This window comes from Tenrec ecaudatus, chromosome 17, assembly GCF_050624435.1.
Source record: "Tenrec ecaudatus isolate mTenEca1 chromosome 17, mTenEca1.hap1, whole genome shotgun sequence".
Lineage (NCBI taxonomy): Eukaryota > Metazoa > Chordata > Mammalia > Afrosoricida > Tenrecidae > Tenrec > Tenrec ecaudatus.
In genome coordinates this window covers 53412184-53431126 of record NC_134546.1, presented here as the reverse complement: position 1 = coordinate 53431126, position 18943 = coordinate 53412184, and the positions used below count along the sequence as shown (strand labels likewise).

The following is an 18943-nucleotide window of genomic DNA, read 5'->3' as shown; positions in this document are numbered from 1 at the left end:
AAGAGGCAGGCTGGGCTGGGAGCAGGGAGGTGAATAGTTTGCCCACCCACCCCCTTGGCAGGGCTGTTACCCATCCAGCCCTGCTGTGAATGTGAATCACCCTTAGGTGCTCGGTGTGTCTGAGCTGTGGGAAGTTGGGAGAGTAGAGGTGGTGCTCAAGGACTTTCAGGGGTCAGGGGGTCTCCTAGGGCCTGCTTGCCTCACATCTCTCCTGGGACTCAGCACACAGGGCCTGTACCCGCGGGAGGATGCGCATCCTGCCAGAGGTTTGAGACACCACAGAAACACAGCTCAGTCTCCTCCCGGACTCATCACCATTTTTGTGGGAAACTCCCCACTCCCCAGGGCACTCTGCCAGGCCAAGGAAAGTCAACACCTCCACTGCACTCTCCAGTCCCTCCCAGACACAGGGGCGGCGCCCCGGCTTCTCTGTCAGCCTGCATCCTGTCCCATCTGAGAGCTGGGAGAATCAACGGAGCTTCCCAAGGCCACAGGTACTCGGAGACCAAACTGAACCTGTTCCAGAGTCCAAAGCTGCCACCTCTTCTCCCATGCGGCGCCCTCCTTCCTCTCAAGTCACTGTTAGGGATTGTTTGCGGGTAGGGGGATGGTGAGGGGTGTTTAAATTAAGGAAAGCTTCCAGTAGCAAGAACATTTGAGCCAGGTCCTGGGAAGAGAAGGTACTGTTCTTCAAGGGGCAAGGAGACTCCGGAAAAGCACGAATGACCCCCCCCCCCCATGAGCAAATTCGAAATAGGAAGCCTGGAAGTTCGTAGCTCTCACTGCCATCAAGCTGATTCCGACTCCCAAGGACCCCACAGGGCAGGGTAGAACTGCCCACCCTCGTGAGTTTCTGGGACTTTGCACGAGTAGACGGCCTTTTTATGGCTTCCACGTCTGTGGCTCTTGTGTGTAGCCACTTACCGATCGTAAGCGGGTAGTAAGTGTGTAGCCACTTACCAGCAACAGACCCCAGTTTCCTGCCGCCCTGGCCTCTGCCCCTCCCCCTAACGTCCCTACTGCCCCACAGTCCCAGGAAGAAACCCTCCAAGGGAGGGGAAGGGTTGCCTAGGGACACGGCGCAGAATTGGGAGAAGGATCGGGGTTCCCAGGGGAAGATGGGAAGCTTGAAGCAGCAAACAGAATGCTCTCCCCAACCCATGACCTCCCCCCAGGTGGAAACAAAAGCAAAGCCCAACCTACATTGGCCATTCTGGCAGAGGCAGCGGGCAGGCTGGTCCCCAGGAGCGCAGGTCCCGCCCAGAATGCTGCCGGCTGAGTCCTCAGAGCTAAGGGCACTGGCAGGGGCTGCCACAGTGACCAGGCTATTCCGAGGAAGTGCCTAACTCCCCGGGGGCTGCTGCCCATGACTATGCCTCCCTACACCCCCACCCCCACCCCACCCCTAGTCTGCCTTCCCCTCTTCCTTCCCCACACACCTCCTTAAGGGTGTGGGTTGACTCATTGCAGGCACTGGGCAGACTGGAGACTCAGTATGCTGCTGAGAAGATGCGGGAGGAAAGACAGGGGTGGATGAAACAATCGGTTAACTAGTCACGCAGGCTCGCCATTCGGAGTCCCTTCCTGTGGGGGGAGGATACCCACCAGCTCTGCCCTTGAGGTTCCCAGGGACCCCTTTCAGGAGCACAGACCGGTGCTTCCTTCCACAGCTGGGTCACTCACCTCCGCCTGGCAACCCCCAGTCTCCGTGCCCTAAAACTTGTCTCTGCCCCTGCCCTCTGTGGGATTGCCAGGTCCACTGGCCACCACTCACACCTTCACCTCCTGGAGTCTCCACAGGGAAGGGGCAGAAGGGGTGAGAAGGCCCAAACAGGGAGGTAACTACCCAAGGTCACACCGCCGGTAAAGGGCAGAGCTTGGGTTTGAACCCAGATTGGTCTGTCCCCCAAACCACATGTCAAAACCCGTTGTCTGGTAGACCTCCCAGGAACCCGTTGTCACTTAGAGCCATCCAATAATGACGTCATAAAAACCGTGGTAACAAAACACTTGCCATTTCACAGGCTTCTCGGGGACAGCTCGGCCATGCTCATTGTGTCCATTGGGTGATGCAGTCACCACCGTTGTTTCCATGGCCCTTGACAGGAGCCTAGTGCCCCTCCCCCCAGCAATGACTTGCTAACCACAAGGTCATCAGTTTGAAACCACCAGCCACTCCAAGGGAGAAAGACAGGGCTTTCTACTCCCCTAAAGAGTCACAGTCTCAGAAACTCACAGGGGCAGTTCTACCCTGTCCTACAGGGTTGCTATGAGTCTGCATCAACCCAGCAGTGGGGAGTGTTTTGAGATGAGTATACACTTACCAATTCTACATACTTCCATAAGTGGGCTCATGGAATATCTGTCCTTTGGCTGTTGATTCACTTTGCCCCACGTGTTTCCAAGGTTCACTGTGACGTAGCATATGTCAATGTCTCATTGCCTTCCATGGCTAAATCATATACCGCTGCAGGGGCGTACCATGTTTGGTTTATCCATCCATCTCTTAGGAGCATGTAGGTTGTTGCCACCATGTGACTCTTGTGACTAGCAGGACAGTAACTGTTGGTGTACTCACATCATTGTGTGTTCTTGGCTTCAAGTCTCCGGGGCATAGATCTCCCAGTAGAATTGCTGAGTCATCTGGTTAACTCTACATTGAACTTCTAGGAACCGCCAGCTATTTGCCACCATGACTGCACCATTGTACAACCCCCAGTCCCACCCCCAAGGGATGGATGATGTTCCCAATAGTGATATTTGAAATAGTAATTAAACATCTTTGAAGCCACGCTCTCCACCGTCAACCAGGGGTGCCCTGTGCCCCTATGGGTTCCGGGGTGCCCTGCCCCCAGACTGGGTCTACCTTGCTGCAGCCCTGCAGCAGGGTGGTCCTGGATTTTGCAAACTTGCCAGCTAAAGCCAGTAGACAGCCAAAGGGCACACCCATGGGCACCCAGGGTGCTATGCACCTGGCCCCTTCCTCTAGGAGGCCCCTTCAAACCAGATGCAGGATCTTGGGGCCAAGGCTGGGCTCCAAATTCTGCACTTGCTATGGGACCACTCTGGGCTTCCCCTTGCCCACTAAGGGCTGGCTCCCAGCTCCTGGCCACCTCCCGGAGAACACGGCACAGGAAGCCTTGCAGCTACACAGTGAAGGCCGTGGGGCTCTGCTCTGCCAGGACAGCCCACCATTTCCCTCTGATGTGTGGGCCTGGGTGTGAGCCAGTGGCCAGGCCTGCAAGCTGGCCCAGACTGCCAGGGCCCCACTGGTTGGGTAGAGAAGCAGTTTTGTACCCACCACCACTTCCTCCTTTCACGCCTGTATCACTCTCAGCGGCTGCAGAGCTAGGCCACAGAGACCAGGCCCCGAGCAAGCTGCTTCCGTTCCTGGGACCTGGTTTCCTCTTGGGGGCAGGAGGTCGACGTCTCTCTGGCCTCTGACAGCCCCTCTCCTCTAGACAGGGTGCTCGGGCCCCATTTGGGAAACTTGAAAGACTTTGACAGACTAGATGTGGGCTCTGACAAGTCCTGTCATCATTCTGAGTCACTCCACATGTTGTAAAAAAATGGGCTGAATCGTTTTCCATCACCCAGGCTTGCTCTGCGTGGAAAACAATGGTGTCGTGATGCGCTCAGGAGGCAGTGGCTAACACGAGGTCAGTGCCTCTCCTGAGGCCGGTCTGGACTAAAGATGACCACCTCCAGGTTAGAGATGAAGAGATGGATCTCAGAGAGGCCAACTAAGCTATCCCCAGACCCACGGAGCAACCCTGAGATTGGAAGGACAGGCCCCCAGGTCAACATCTCATCTCTTCAACTACATGCCGCTTCACTTTCAAGGTCCACTACTCTCAGACTGCTCAGGAAATAGGGGGGCCCCATGCCCTGCTCCCCACCTTCTCTGTCCCCTCCCCAGCAGGCAAACTCTTCCTTCAGCTGTGGTCAGACTGGAAGACATGAATTCCTGTCCCCCACGTGTCCCTGGAGCCCTAGAATGACTATATGGCATATCAAACACTGGGAATGGGGCCCAGATTTGGGCGTGGGGGCCCACATTTAACGGCAGCAGAACATGGAGTATCAGAATATGAAGTCCGCAATGCATTGAATAAGCTAATATGGCTCTTTGAGCCAGAGTTTCTGTTAGTCCCACCAAACTACCACATTGGCAGGCTTTGAACCACTAACGTGGCAGTCAGCAGACCCCCACACGTACCCCATACCAGGGAGGTTGTCTGAGTAGCCTGGAGGAGCTGAGGAACAGCAGCACCTCAGCCTTCCACATCCCTTCCCCACCCCTCACCCCGGCCTGCAGAGGTCAGCAGGAGCGTTTATAGAGAAGTATACTTCTGGACGAGCCTCAGGCAAATCTGGCAGAATGGCGTCACTTGTGGGAGCAAGTTTCCCATCAGTCTCGGCGCCGGCCAAAGCGTACTTTCCCACGGAGACCAACCTCTTCTGCAAGGTGGAAACATGATGAGAAAACTGCCCCGTGACCCGGGAGCCCAGAGGGAGCAGGTGGGAAGACAGACACCCATGACAACGGTCGGCTGGTGATGCCTGCGAGGCTTGGTGAGAGACCCCGTGAGGGAGATGGAGGAGCTGCTGAAGAGGGGGCCTGAGGCTAGAGACTCACACTGTGGGGGTACAGGCATGGCCAGCGACGGCTATGCTGGCCCAGTCCTTTGGCAGGGCATTGGAGAGCTCTCTGCACATGTCCCATACATTCCTCGGATGACACCGCAGTCCCACACGCGTGTTCCTCCTACACGCATGTTCTCACCAGTGCACACAAATAGATGCCACAAGCGACTTGCGCTGGTCTAACCTGAAGTCGGTTCGAGCCCACCCAGCGGCCTTGCAGAAGAAAAGCAAGGAGGAAAACACCTCGTCACCACAAGTAGCAAAGCGCCCAAAGATTGGTCATTAAAGAGATGGGAAGAAAGACCGTTATTGGAAACGGGACCAGAAGGCTAGTCCCCAAGCTGTCCCCAGCACACACCTCTGAGCAGGAGCTGGAGCTAGAGGAGGACTCCCGTGTCCACACTGCGTGGTCTGCCTAGCTGAAGGGGTTAATTTTGATGAGTCTTTCCAAAAAAACCCCAACACCTGTGGGTTTGAGTACTTTTTTCTGTTTTTTTAATTTGGCTTCTATTTGCTTTCATGTTTATTATTTCCTTCCTTCTACTATTTTGGGGTTGCCTTTGACTTTCTTTTTCTAGTTTCTTAGAGGTTGATGGTCAGGCTATTGATTCGAAGCCTTCTTTTAAAGTGTAGGCAGTGTAGCTACAGAATTTCCCCCAGCACCGCTTTTGCTGCTGTGGTTTTGTTTTTGCTCATTTTGAAGTATGTCCGAATTTCCCTTGTGATTTTTCTTCTTCTTCTTTGGTCTATTGGTTATTTAGGAGCATCTTTGTTTAATTTCCATTAGATATATATATTTTTTTAATTCTGCAGATTTCCTACAATTATTGATCTTTCATTCTATTCCACTGTGATCAGAAAACAAACTCTGTAACTGTTATCTTTTAACATGTACTGAGACTTCTTTATGGCTGACCACGTGGTCTGTCCCGAAGAACGTTCTGTATCCACTTGATAAGAATGCATATTCCATGATTAGGTTGCCAGGTGAAGCATTCTGTAGACGTCTGTCAGGTCTCGTTGGTTTGTGAAGTCACCTGTAAGACCCCCAAAGTCTTCCATTTCCTGGCTGAACTTCTGCCTACTTGTTTTATTCATTATGAAAAATGGAGTCTTGAACTCTCTGATGATTATTGTTGAATTGTCTGTTTCTCCCTTCAATTCAGTTAGTTTTGCTTCATACATCTGATGTTCTGTTTGACCCTTTCTTCACCATTAAATGTCCATCTTGGTCTTTAGTAATATTTTATGTTAAAGTCTGTCTTGCCAACTATTAGTATAGCCATTCCAGCTTTTGTTTGGGACTATTTCATTTTATTTTCAACTTATTTGTGCCTTGAACTCTAGAGCGAATCTCTTGTAGACAATATATCGTTAGATCATTAGCTTCTGAATATATGTTTAAGGAGAGGGAAATAGAGCTTTCGTGGCACAGTGAGTGGTGAGGGGTTAACGGAAAGGGCTGAGGTTTGGCCCCACCAGTTGCTCGGCAGGAAAAAGATGTGGCAGTCTGCTTCCATAAAGATTTACAGCCTTAGAAACCCTAAGGGGCAGTTCTGCCCTGCCCAGTGGGGTCACTGGGAGTCAGAATCAACTTGATAATAGTGAGAACATGTATGTGCATGCGTGCGTGCATGCATGTGTGTGTATCCTTCCTATATTTACCTTTTAGCTGAGAGTGTAATCTGTTTGTCATGGACATAATTACTGATAAGGATTTATGCCTGTTTGTGGGTGCCTATGTCTTTGTTGGTCTTCCTTAATTGCTCCAGGACTGCCTTCTTTCATGCTAAATAGATATTTTCCAGCATGCCTTCTTAATTCCCTTGTCATCTCTTTTACTAAACACTTTTTAGTTACTTTCTTATTGGTTTCCCTGGGGAGTACCATTAACATGTTAATTTGTAATAATCCAGTCTGATTAATTCTCACCCAATATCAATAACATATGAAAACATTGCTCCTGCCTAGCTCCGTTCCCCTTCTCCCCTAACGCCGTTGGTGGGATATTGATATCTTTGTACATCATGTCCCCATCAACAGATGTGTGTCATGATTGCTTTATCCTGCTGCCTTTTAATGTCAGGCACTGCTGATTGTCTGCATTTGTCACCACCAGCTCATATGACAGGCCCACGATTTGGCGCCTTTAGAACTAGATGTTTTTCAGATTGCAGACAGCTTGTAAGCAGCCCTGCTGGCCTAGAGGTAATGAATTGGACTGTGATCTGCAAGTCCACAGTTCAAAACCACCAGTTGCTCCTAGAGGGGAAGGTGGGGCTTTCTGCGCCCGTAGACCATTATCGTCTTGGAAACCCACCGAGGCAATTCTACACTCTCCCAGAGGGTCGCGATGACTCTGTGAGCTGGCACTAACTCGATGGCAGGGAGTTTGGTTGGGTTTTGGATGGAGCAGGTGTCACACTGCCTGCCGTTAGGGTCTGGAGATGCCCTGGTCATCAGACGCAGTCGCATTTCTGCAGTGAAATGTATGAGAAGGCACTCAAAGCAGGGTAAATGTAGATTAGAACTAGAGTCTTGCTACTTCAAGACAACTTTCACTGCCAAGAGAGTGTTAGTGGCAGACTCACACACACACACACACACACACACACATTCCTGTGTGTTTTTAATTTTTAAATTGTAGGCATTTTTAAATTGCAGGCAATTAAAAAGTTGTAGGCATGTAAATATATTTATATATGAGGATGGGGAAATAGATCTATGTGGATACATGTATAGGTTTAGTATTAAGGTAGCAGATGGACTGCCTCAATGCAAGAATACTTCGTTCTATTAAACTGGCATTCCATGGTGCTCACCTTTCTGACACAATCGCTGAAGACAAAGCAGGTACATAAGCACATGTGGTGCCCGGCTATCAAAAACTCACTGCCATCGAGTCCATTCTGACTTGTGGAGACCCTGCAGGACGGGGCAGACCTGCCCTCTGGGTTTCCAAGATGACAACTCTTCATGGGAGCAGAAAGCCTCAGCCTTCCCCAGCAGGGCGCTGCAGTTTCAAACTGCTAACCTTAAGCTTAGCAGCCCAACGCATAACCACTATGCCACCAGGCCTCCATGTAACCTTTCAGCCCCTGCCAGATAGTTTCCTGTGAGTGCTGTGGGCACTATGGGCTTGTATGGGTCATCTCTGCCTTCTGTGTGACTAGTAGGCACTGCCCCGTTTCACACAGGAGCGGAGGCGTGCCAACATTGCACAGCTCCTCTGCTCAGCCTGCCAAGCTGAGTTGGCAGTCAGGGGTATCCTGGGATAAAACAGTGGGAGAAGCAGGAGCAGATTCGGGGGGGCGTTGAAAGTAGAGCAGGCAGAGAAGCCAGGTAGTAAGTCCCAGGGCAGGTTGAGGGAGAAAACGGGCCAGGACTGGCCTCACGGAAAAAGCAGGGGATGTTCTGTCCATCCCCTGTCGAGGGTCAGCCCTGCCCAAGGGCCCCAGTCTGTGAGTGGCCAGCTGGGACTGCAGACCCATATCAGTTAAAGCCTATCTTGGCCAGGGGACAATGCTCCACTGGGGACACTGGCCGGCGGGGCGTCTAGGTGGGGGCGGGGGGCGGTGTGTGCTCAGGCATCATTCTGCTCTGCTTTCCCCCGCCCCCATCCCCCACACAGCTCCAACTGTGGGATCCTAAGCAAATCACTTAACCTCTTGAGTCCCAAGAGCATCACTGTGAAGCAGGGGTGGACACATTGCCTCTCTCCCAGGAGATGTCGAGGAAGAACTAGCGGGATTAATACAGGCAAAGGGCACCTGGGTGCTTAATCAACTCCCCGAAAAGGGTGTCCCTGAAAGCCATGAAAGGGAAGTTTACAAAAGAGACCTGGGTTTGAATCTGAGCTACGACACCTGACTAGTTGCTCTCAATCTGTTGGCCTCGATGTTCTCATCTGTAGAGTGGGGTGGACACTTCCGCCTTGCCATGGTCTGTCCTGTGCTGGGGCTGTGAACTGCTACCGGGTCAAAGATCGGCAGCTTCTCCTGACTTGGGACTTGCCCAGGAGACAAAATGAGGCCTTAAAGTTGAAGGGGAGCCTCTAATTCCACCCCTATGTCCTCCCCTAGAGGCAGGACAACCTCTTCTTCAACCTCAGCCTCCACTGCCTGCCTCAGTGGGTTCAGGCCTCCCAACTGGCCCTGGGCCCTAGATGTGATGTCCTGCCAGCATGGGAGGTGTGCACTTGCTGATGGGGGCTCTCACGTGGGGCCCCTTGCCCACGCTAGCTCATTGACATGCAGACATCTCCACGTCTCAGTCCTAGACATAGAAGCGGAGTTAAGATCCCAGTGTATTTGTGGGAAGGAGCCCTGGTGGCACAGTGGGTTGAACATTGGGCTGCTAATTGCAAGGTCAGCAGTTCGAAACCACCCGCTGCTCCTAAGGAGAAAGATGAGACCGTCGACCCACGTCAAGATGTTACCCTCCCAGAAACACACAGGGGCAGTTCTGTTCTGTCCTCCAAGGTCTCTCTGAGCCAGCATTGACGAGATGGCAGTGGGTTTGGGGAGGTTTTTTGGTTGTTGTGGTCGGTTGAATTGTAAAGACCCAAAAAATAAGACACACAACTTCTGGTTTCTGTGAACGTGACCATGTTTGGAAACGGGGTCTTTATCAATTAAGACGAGGTCATAACCAGTAAGATGAGTCCTAATCTAATCATAATGGTGTTCTTAGGAGAGAGGGACAGGGAGACAGACAGGGACAGAGGGACAGGAGAAACAGCCATGTGACTGTGGAGGGAGGCTGGCTGCAGCTGCAAGCCCAGGGAGTCAGGGGAGGGGCTACCAGACACTGAGAGAGGAGAGGGATCTTCCCAGCCAGTGCTCTGAATGTGGTCTCCTAACCTCCCAAACCGTGAGGCAATGCATTTCTGTTCTCATAAGCCATCAGTTTATGGCGTGAGATAGTTAGGGTTTATTGTGCCAACCTGGCCAATAAACACACGTGGGGTTAATTGAAGAGCGGAGGGATAAATGGCTCGGTAAGCCTCGCCTTTCTAGTTCTCCGGTCTCTTGCTTTCTGATGGTTGGACCAGGGTGCAGCTGCCTTAGCCAGTTCCCTACTTCAGCTGGCAAGGCTCACTTCCTGCGAGACATCCTGAGAAGAAGCCACATGGACCTACCCTGATGCAGCCCTGGGTGTGGAGACCCCTGCTAGCGCTGAGATGCTTACACGTTCACTGATTCGGCTTTCCTCCTGCAGTCGGCGTCATAGTATGTGTTTTGTGAGATGGAGGAGGACTTTGTGGATCGGTGTCAGACATATGGGCTAATGTTGGACTTATGGGTTTGGACAGCACTGGAGTGGGATGCTTTCTAAATGTGCACTTAGCCTTTATGTAAGACTCTCTCTTATACACATGAGTTTCTGTGGGCTTGTTTCCCTAGTTTACCCAGACTGACACATGGCATTTTGTGTGAAGGCTGAGAGAAACACAGGACTTCCTGCTCCCCTGAGAGTGACCGTGTCTGAGACCCATGGGGGGCAGTTCGACCCCGGGTCACAGTGAGAGGGCGAGGAGTTTGGTTTGGGTTGTGTTCAAATGGTCCCAGGAAGCTCATGCAGATGCTTCTGGACAAGCAGCCAGGGCTCAGAGCCAGGGTCTCCCAGGACCACACCCCGAGCACAGCAGAATTGAAGCTGGAAGGTGGGCAGGCTTGGCTTCGACAATCAGAATGTGGACCAAGATGGCGCCCTCCTAACCACGGTTGTGTTGGACGCTGGGAAACTGCTCCCCAAGGCCAACACCGCCAGTTTGGCACCTCCGGTGGGGGCTGTGCTCGGTGGAAAACAGGACAGATGGGCCCTAGGTTCTAGGGTTTCCTGAGAGAGCCTCGCGCTCTCTGGGGACCTTCCCTTTAACTTTTCGCCTCAGCCCCTCACACCCGCCAGCTGTGGGGAGGACTCAAAGGAGGACTACCATGCCTGAGAAGAAACATACCCCCTCCAGGATTGAGGGTCATCTGAGGACTCAGAAGAGATTCCAGCAGCCTGGTGGTGAACACCCCTACCTTGGTCCCACTCTCAGCTGCTGGCTCTCACTCATGTCCTAGAATCAGCAAACTTGTTCCCTCGGCTCCAGGGAATCCCAGAGAGTCATGGGCCAGCCCACCAGCAACCGCCGTGACTGTGTCCTTTCCCCCCACCCCCCACCCCTGTGCTGCTCAGGATGCCTTCCCCTGCTTTGTTTAGTAGCTCCAGGGAATCCAGTCCAGGACTCCAGTGCCCACCTCCCTGCCCACCACCCCTCAACTCTGCTTGCCTGCCAGCTGAACTCTGGGCCCTCCTCCCAGAGTTCCCATCCACACCTGGAAGGACCGGCCTAGAGCTGGTCCAGACAGAGGGGACAGTATCCAGGGGGGACCAAGGGAGGCCATTCTGCCTTGGCAGCTGTGGGCAGCAGTGGGGCAGACAGCTCCTCCTTTTCCTGAGCCCATCCAATCTGCTCAGTCAGAGGCTAGAGCAAGTACCCATTGCCTGAGGGCAATTGCCAAGGGCCTTCCCACTCTGCACTGAGGATGCCCGTGACCTGAGGCCCGTCCCCAGATCCTCACAGGAGAGTCTCAGAAGCAGGGGGCCTGCTGGGGCGGGGAAAGCACAGGAAGGAGCCCACCTCCCTCCCCAAGGCAGGTGCTCAGGTCGGGGAATGTTACAGGTGAGGGGATCTCGGGCTGAAGGCTGGTCCAGGCTGAGCAACCTCACCCAGCGCAGGTCCAAACCTCAGTCTCCTCACCTGTAAAATGGGAACAGGAAAAACTTACTGACTTCCAGCTGAGCGTCCGCTGAGGCCCCGTAGAGAGTAAGAGCCCACTCCCTGCTCATTTCTAGAACCAGCCATGAACTCAGAACCCCCCATGTGGGTCTACACCAGTGGCCGCATGTGGGAAACATGGGGAACATCACAACACGACAGACCCTTGGCCTGGACAGGGAAGATCCTGTCTAATGGCTGTCCTCCAAGCTCTGGCTCCTCCTACATTTCTGACTTTGTCCCGATACCCTGCCCCAGTCACCAGCCCCCACCCCTACCCCCATGCCTTGCACACTTCCTGTGCGCACCTGCCTCCCCAGGAGGGGTTGCCTCTCGTTTCCCTGTTTCTTCAGCCAGCCAGGAAACTCTGAGTTTCAGCTGGTGACCCCATCCCCATCCGGATCGCTGGAGTTCCAGTGGACATGCCCTGTTGCCCAAGAGTGGGGTGGGGGGAGCTGTCAACACCACAGAAGGGACTGTCACCCACTTCCTGCTCGGTCACCCGCTGGCTCAGGGTTCAAGGCCTGGGAGAGCTACCACCTCTTCCCGCTGGCTCCAAAGGGCTCTCTCCAGGCCAGGCCTGGGCAGACCCGTCTGCGTGGCTCCAGAGGAGCCTGCTTTGTCCATGCCACCGAAGCCAAAACACCAGCCTCCCAAGACGTGGTGGAAGCTCGGTCACCTTCCATGGAATCAGAGGCATCATCGCGAATGGCACTGATTGGCAGACTTGGGGGACAGAGTTGGGGAGACGTTCTGGAAACAGGGAGACTCCCCACAAAAGGTTCGCCCTGAAGAGGATTCGTCACAAAAGCAGTGAGAAGCCGGGTTTCCTGGAACTCTTTTCTGGTGTGCTAACTCCCGTGACAAGCAGGGGACAGGGGCCCCAGAGAATGGCCCTTGGCTTCCTCTTCTTCAAAGCCTCTACATGAGTCAAACCTGGCTCAAGGGCATCACCCCAGGCACGAGGAAAGTGAGGTTCAAAAGGGGGACACTGCAAAACTACCCAGCAGGTGAGGGTGTGGGGTGCAGGTCAGCCTTCCAATACAGAAAATAGAGAGAGGCTGGCTTATATGGGAGGGACCTTTCAGGGTCACCCCCCCATCCCCCATGCCTGCCCCCAAGGGAACCCTGCTGGGGCGGCCCCCAGGGCACTTTCGATGGAAGCAAAGGCAGTTTCAGTTTGCACATCAAGTTCCCTCCAGCGAGTGGTTTGCAGCGTCAGCCAGGCCCTGGACGAGAACAGAGGGCTTCCGACCCACAGCCTGCAGCCTCCAGGCCCTTATTGCATAAGAAGAGAGGAAGGAAACAGCTTGTTCTTCCCTTGCTGTCAGTCCTTCCTCATGCCACTCACTAGAGTCCCGCTCAATCTCTGGGCCCGAAAACCATCTTCCAGGCCCACTGTGCCCACCCCCTACCCCCACCCCACTCCTGTGCACACCATTCCTTCTATCTGAAGCGCTACTCACCCTCCTGTCTTCCACAGGATGGATGCTCACCCACCGTGGCACTGTCTGGTAAGCCTTGGACTGCTAGCTGCAAGGTTGGTGGTTCAAACTCCCTAGCCGCTCTTTGGGAAGAAAGACGAGGCTGTCTGCTCCCCAAAAGATTTGCCATCTCAGAAACTCTATGAAGGGTCCCTGCGAGTCAGAATTGATCAAGGGCAGTGGGTCGGGTTTGGGTTATTCCCGGACCAAACAAAGCCCTCTTTTCTGGTGGGGGGTGGTAGGTGGTACCGCTGGAATGTGCAGGGGCAGCAAAGGAGCCAAAATAAAATCAAACGTTGGAGGCCCTGTTCACGACCTGGACACTGCAGCCGGTAAATCTTAGAGGTGACAGTCTGCAGCCATCGGGAGAGCAGATCCAGCAGGACCACAGCCTTTGCAGTCTCCTCACACTGGCCTACCTCCTGTCGTAGAGGAGCCACCAAGAGGGCAGGGAGTATCGGGAAGAGGCGCTGCTCTCAAGTCACAGAGGGAGCCTGGCAACAGAAGACAGAAATGCCTTCGTTCCATTTTTCATCGTTTCCCTCCGAATGACACACGTAGTCTGGGTTCACTTGCAGGAAATCAAGTGTGTAGGAGAGGAGGAGGGAAACCACCCTGACAGAGGGGTGAATGAGTTAGCTTGCTGCTCATACCAATACTAGAAATATGACACCATTTTAAGGTTGAGTTGTTTGAAATCTCAAATACAAGAGCCCCCTCCCTTACGGTAAAAATTAATTTATCGGGCTCCCTGGTTAAGAGAAGGGTGGTAACTGGCAAAGGCAGCGACTCAGGCACTTTGGTCTGTGGTCGCAGGAGTGCTCCGATTCTCGTCTGTGCAGTACTTAACCGTCCCCATGTCCGGCAAATGGGCAAAGACCAAGAGCACCAAGAAGCGCCCTCAGCGGGCAACAGCCAACGTGTCTGGCATGTTTGACCAGTCACAGGTTCAGGAGTTCAAACCCGAATCGAGATGGCTTCATTGACAAGGAGGATTTGCATGACATGCCTGCCTCCCGGGGAAAGATCCAACCAATGACAATCTGGACGCCATGACGAACGGGCCTCCAGGCCCCATCCATTTCACCATGTTTCTTACGATGTTTGGGGTGAAGCTGAATGGGGCAGAGTCGAAAGACGTCATGCGAAATGCCTTTGCCTGCTTTGACCAAGAGGCAACTGGCACCATTCAGAAAGCTGCTGAGGACCGAGGGAGGTCGCTTCACGGAGACGAGGTGGGTGAGTCACACAGAGAAGCACCCATCGACAAAAGGGGAGCTTCTGTTACATCGAGTTTACGTGCATCCTTACACAGGGAGGGAAAGACAACGATGACTGAGCGAACTTCAAATTCCAGCCAAACCTTCCTTGCAGCCATTGTGGGTATTGCTGAGACTTTCCCTGGGAGCCCATTGCGCGCCCTGAGCATGACCACTCTGCCTTCGTGCTGTATTTATTCTCAGCCATCTGGGGCACATGCATCTCTGTCATCGGACTGGAAATGGGACTTGGTAAAAGTAGGACTGGGGAAAAAAATCAATGCTTTATCAAAGCCTATGGAAAATATTCTCAGGTTTTTTCCCCCCAATTTACTGGACTTTTGCTTTTTATGGGGGGCAGGGGAGAATAAAAACTTTTAAAAGAAATGTTATGTCGGAAGCAAAACAAAGACGATTCATTAAGCAAGGCCATCAAAGACAAACAGTGGAGGATGAGGGTTCGGGGGGCAGGGGTGGTCTGACGGCTGTGGGACAAATGGAGGCATCATCCCTGTGACCACTGCAAAGCCTGCCCTTCTCTGTCTCATTGTCTGGAGTACCAGTCGGAGCCGGGGCTCAATGTAACACCTGCTACTTGCTTCCCACCACCATGGTACAACCTGCTTTGTATCGCACGGTTTAGGGTAGATGACTTGTGTGACTTTCACTGGGTCTGTGAAGCAGTTTGGAGGCAGTAACAAACCCTGCTGTTTTCGTGTGTCTCGTGCTTGCAGAAAGAAACTTAAGAGTTTCTCAAATCAACCTGGTCTCTGTCTTGGACTGAAATAGCGACCATCAGGGACTCCTGTTCCTGGCAACGATCCTGCTTCCTAATCCACAGAAACCAGTGTCAACGTTTTGAGGGATGCCCATTCCTCTATCTGTGCTTCAGACACGTATGATGCCTGAACCAAGAACACAGGGGCTGAGTGTGCTGGAGTCTGACCGACTGGGGTGGGAGGCCCTGCTCTGCCATGGTCTGGGTGACCTTGCACTGGGCCCTTGACCTTCACAGCCTCAGTTTCCCCCCCACAGATGCAGGAAGACACTGGCCAGCCCTTCCTTGCGGTTGGTTTGGAAACACATGGATTGGCTGGCCCAGTGCCGGGCATCGAGTAGGCACTTAGCCAACAAGCACGGCGGCCACTTCTCTGTGGATGATTTAAGGAGCTGGGACTCAGAAAGAGGCCTCACCATGGAGTTTTAACTAAACATGCCCTTTTTAATGCCTCGGTATTTGGAATAAGTAATATATTGACAATGGCTCAGTGACCGAAGGGCTGGGCTGCTCATCGCTAAGTTGGCCGTTCAAACCCACCAGCGGCTCCGCAGGAGTAAGAAAGGACATTTCCACTTGAGGACAATTTCCTTGGGAAGATTCTCAGAGGAAGGGCCGCTGTCTAGCTCTTGACCCTTGTAGCCATTTGGGGGATCCCGCACATCCCTCTGGTTAAGATTCACCGCTGTGGAGCGGATGCTGACACCTAACAACTCCATAGGCCTGAACAGAACTGCCTTGTGGGTTTCCGAGGCCGTGAACCTTTACGGGAGCAGAAAGCCTCATTGTTCTCGTGTGCAGTGGCTGGTGGACTTGAACTGCTGACCTTGCCATTAACCGTCCTAGGCACCAGAGATTCTTTCTGGTAGCACAAGCCTGTTCCAACAAAAATGCTTATTTCCCAAACTTTTCACACCAGGTTACTTGCCAGATGCACTGTTGAGCACTGTGCATTCCATACTTAACAACTCAGCTTCAAGAACTTGCCCAATTAGTTCAGACAGAGTGGCCTCATTCCCACCCACCAGCTCCACAGTGGGAAAGCAGGAGGGACAGCCAAAGCCTCCCACTCTGCACCACCCCCAAGTCCTCCCCCAGAGAGCCAGTTCCTCAGCTCATGGGTGCCCTCCATCGGCAAGGCTGCAGGGAGTCACCCTCCTGGAAGTCTTCCCACAAGTCAGATGGGCCCAGCATACTCCAAAACCTTCTAGCCCCTCCTTGCTGCCTAAAAAGGATCCTTCCCAACCAGGAGCTCTTGTTTCCTAGCAGTTCATACCCACCAGCCGCTCCTTGGGAGAAAAATGAGGCTTTCTGCTCCTCTGAAGATTCAGAATAGATTCTGCTAGTTCTGCTCTGTCCTATAGGGTCACTGTGAGTCAGAATCACCCCACGGCAGCCAATCATCACGAGAGGGCCTTTGGGGATTCTGAAATGGCTACAAGTGCCACTCCAGACAACCCCCCTTCTCCTGAGAAGCTACCCAAGGAAATTATCCTCAAGTGGAAAAATCTAAACAAAGACCCACCTATTGCACCAGCATCCGGAATAGTAACTAGCTGAGATAGTGCCCAACCCGAGGGGACTGGACAAATCATAGCACATTCACCCCATGCACAAGCAGTCCGACAATCTCACCACTATCAAAGGTGATACTGACAACACGGAAATCACACCTACCCCACAACCGCCCCTCCAAAGTTACCTTCAAAAGCAAACAGAAACAGAATGCAGCACACTGCCCCCAGCATGCTCACACCTGCATAAAGCAGTCTTCTGGAAACAGTACCCATTGCCTCTGTGTGAGGAGATGGGGGTGCCTGAGTCCTACTGTTTGTACTTCCCCACATTCCTGTTAGGACCTGTGTTCATTCATTTACGTCTCTTGAAGAGCCCAGGATAGAACAGGTGCTCTGTGAATGCCAGCCTCTCCTGGTTTCCCATGATGCTCCTGGGGCCAGAGGACAGACAGTCCTAGAACAAACTCATGTGGACACCCCCCCCCACCCCAGCCTCCTTCTTTGTAGTCTCTTAAATGGGGAACCTCCACATCTCAGAAATGGGAAATGGAAAAAGCAGCCGTTGCCGGGAGGGGCAGCGCCGCCCCCCCACCCCGCCACTTAGGGTGGGCCACTCCCCTGCCCATCTGGAAAATCTTCGCCTGCCTAAATGGTGGGGCTGGGAGACTCGGCAGTTTCCAGTTTGCCATCGAGGTTTCTCCAGGAAGATGGAGAGAGAGGACCACATCTCACGGGAGATAGTGCAGACTCACTCCCTTCACCACCCCTTGGGGAAACCAGAGCTGCAGGGGTCCCGGTCTGTGTGTGTGACCCAGCCTCCTCGGGCCCTTTTCTTCCCAGGGGCACCTTGGTTAAAGCACTCGGCTGCGACTGACTGCCGAGGACGATGGGGCCGTCTGCTTCCATCAAGATCTACAGCCTGGGAAACTCTATGGGCGGTTCTGTTCTGTCCCACGGGGTCGTTAGGAGTCAGGATCGAGTCAGAGGCCACCTTCCCCCGCCCCAAATGATAGGAGAGAAGAACTCAATATAATCTCGATCACAAGTAGATTCCCACAACAGAACCCCAGTAACGTCCTTCCAAGGCTATTAGATATATAGGTCTGGGCAGCACAGCTCAGAGCGCTGGTTTGGAAGGCCGCTGACGGATTGGGCGAAGTTCAAGGGTCCAGCTTGACTGACCTACTGGCGCCGGTAGACCTGGCTAGGAAAAATGTCTGAAGAATACATCTGAAGCGAAATCAGATTCCAAAGGACGGGGGGACCCTGGAGAACAGCACTCTTCACCCAGCCTTTACTTAGCAAGCACCTCACTTTCTAGCCCTGTGACGAAAGTACAGACAGACAGAGGTTCTCACGGCATGGTTTCGGGGGGCCCTGGGAGCAGAGCCAGTGGTAAGCTGTGTGTGTGTGTGTGTGTGTGTGTGTGTGTGTGTGTGTGTGAACAGGCGGTCGATGTCTCCTCTGTGACCTTTTGACTCAGTTCTGGGCCAGGACGTGCACGAGGTCTAAGGCCCTCTCAGCTCAGACGCTTGGGATTCCCAGCCTCACCTTCCTCTCACTGGCTGCTTCGCTCTGAGCTCAGCCACAAACTTCCTGCTCTTCATCATTCAGGAGCCTGGCCGAGTGGTGGTGGGTGGTTCAAGTCTGCCAGCCTCCCAACGGAGAAGGATGCAGCAGTCTGCTCTTGTGGTAGAGATTTGCACCCTTGGACACCCTCGGGGGCCATGCCACCAATTGAAATGGCCCCGTGGCAGTGGGTGTACGTTTTCTCCATCACTGAGTCTGCACAACAGACGTCAAAGCATCCTGGCCCTCCCCTGCCGCCAGCCCACTCCCACCTCACTCCCCGCCTCCATCTGAGTGTCCCGGGGCAGATCCAACCCACACCCAACCCACTGGCATGGTTCGTTCTGACTCAGAGCGACCCTGTTGCAGGCTTTCTGGGGCTGTCAGTCCTTATGCGAGCAGACAGCCTCGTCTTTCTCTCTGCTGAGCGGCTGGTGGGTTTGAGCCACTAACCTTGAAGTTGGAAGACCCATGCTTCTTCAACAACGCCCGAGTGACCCCATAGGCACAGCTGACAGACAGGCCTATGGAGGGACGGAGGGACGGGGCTGCGTCTGCTCCCGCCACGGCGGAGCTATTCTGTCTGCAATTCCTCATTGTCCAGTCTCCTTCCCTTCAAGCCAGCAGCCTCAGCAAAATCCCCTCTCACTGCCCAGGTTAGCATGCCCCAAACTTTCCCCTGAGCCAAACAAGCCATAGGGTCCTCAGACTGTCATCCCTATCGCCCTGGCTTGTGTGTCAATGATGCCGGAGGGCCTGCCACCAGAATTTCCCACACCAGCAAGGTCACTGACGGTGGGAAATGTTCACTTCCAGACTAAGACACACTGGGAGGAAAGGCCTGCGATCTGCTTCGGCCAGTGCAAACCTGCTCCCTCTGGACACACGTCACATAGGGTCAGTCCCTGGAGGGGAGACTT

General features: G+C 53.4%; 1 protein-coding gene and 1 pseudogene across 1 annotated transcript in view; one reads left to right on the top strand and one right to left on the bottom strand.

Annotated features, from left to right (window-relative positions):
- PSTPIP1 (proline-serine-threonine phosphatase interacting protein 1) overlaps positions 1-18943 on the bottom strand; it is a 46681-nt gene that overhangs the window by 17169 nt on the left and 10569 nt on the right. The gene's annotated exons all lie outside the window — the stretch shown is intronic.
- LOC142430723 (myosin regulatory light polypeptide 9 pseudogene) lies at positions 13758-14239 on the top strand (annotated as a pseudogene).